This window comes from Otolemur garnettii, unplaced genomic scaffold (genome assembly GCF_000181295.1).
Source record: "Otolemur garnettii isolate 467f Iridium unplaced genomic scaffold, OtoGar3 scaffold00296, whole genome shotgun sequence".
NCBI lineage: Eukaryota > Metazoa > Chordata > Mammalia > Primates > Galagidae > Otolemur > Otolemur garnettii.
Genome location: NW_003852691.1, coordinates 105,461 through 107,337, shown reverse-complemented (window position 1 = coordinate 107,337; position 1,877 = coordinate 105,461).

The window sequence follows — 1,877 nt, the reverse complement described above, 5'->3', positions numbered from 1 at the left end:
CTGAAGGAAATCAACCAACACTAGGAAGCACGTTACCTCCCAGGACTTAGCCAGAATGAAGTGGAAATGTTGAACAGGCCTATATCAAGTTCTGAAATAGCATCAACTATACAAAATATCCCTAAAAAGAAAAGCCCAGGACGAGATGGCTTCACATCAGAATTCTACCAAACCTTTAAGAAGGAACTAGTACCTATATTACTCAACCGTTTCCAAAATATAGAAAAAAGATGGAATACTACCTAAACATTCTATGAAGCAACCATGACCTTGATCCCCAAACCAGGAAAATACCCAACAAGAAAAAAAAATTATAGACCAATATCACCAATGAATATTGATGTGAAAATATTCAACAAGATCCTAACAAACAAAATCCAGCAACACATCAAATAAATTGTACACCATGACCAAGTGAGTTTTATCACAGGATCTCAAAGATGATCCAACATATGTAAATCTATAAATATAATTCATCGCATAAACTAATTTAAAAAGAAAGACCATATGATTCTCTCAATTGATGCAGAAAAAACATTTGATAATATCCAGTATCCCTTCATGATCAGAACACTTAAGACAATTGGTATAGAAGGGACATTTCTTAAACTGATAGAGGCCATCTACAGCAAACCTACAGCCAATATTGTATTGAATGGAGTTAAGTTGAAATCACTTTCACTCAGATCAGGAACGAGGCAAGGTTGCCTATTGTCTCCATTGCTCTTTAACATTGTAATGGAAGCTTTAGCCATTGCAATTAGGGAAGAAAAGGTGATCAAGGGTATCCATAAAGGGTCAGATGAGATTAAACTTTCACTCTTCACAGATGATATGATTGTATATCTGGAAAATCCCAGGGATTCAACTACAAAACTCCTAGAAGTGATCAAGGAATACAGCAATGTCTCAGGATACAAAATTAACACTCATATTGGTATCCTTCATATATACTAAGAATAGTCAAGGGGAAAAATCAATCAAGGACTGTATTCCCTTTACAGTAGTGCCAAAGATGAAATATCTGAGAGTGTATCTAACTAAGGACATGAAAGATCTCTATAAAGAGAACTATGAAACTCTGAGAAAAGAAATAGCTGAAGATGTCAACAAATGGAAAAATATGCCATGCTCATGGCTGGGAAGAATCAACATTTTTACAATGTTGATACTCCTAAAGCAATCTGCAGATTTAATGTGATCCCTATTAAAACACCGCTGTCATATATTAAAGACCTGGAAAAATTAGTACTTTGTTTTATATGAAAACAGAAAAAACCTCAAATAGCCAAGACACTACTCAGAAATAAAAACAAATCAAGAGGAATCACACTTCCAGACTATACTATAAATCAATAGTGATCAAACAACATGGTACTGGCACAAAAATAGAAAAGTAGATGTATGGAACTGAATTGAAGACCAAGAGGTGAACCCAGATGCTTATTGTCATTTGATTTTTGATAAGTCTATTAAAAATATAAATTGGAGAAAACATTCCCTATTCAACAAAAGGTGGTGGGTGAATTGGCTGGCAACATGTAGAAAATTGAAACTGGACTCACACCTTTATCCTCTAACAAAAATTCACTCTCACCGGTTAAAGGACTTAAAATTAAGACATGAAACAATAAAAATTCTTAGAGAGAATGCAGGGGAAATGCTTGATAAAATTGGCCTGGGAGAATACTTTGTGAGGAGGACACCCCAGGCAATTGAAGCAACTTCAAAAATACATTAGTGGGGTCTGATCAAATTAAAAAGCTTCTGCACTGCCAAGAACAAACTAAGTATAGACATCCTCAGAATGGGAGAGGATTTTGCAAGTTGTATATCCGACAAAGGTCTAATAACCAGAATCCAAAGAGAACTCAAAC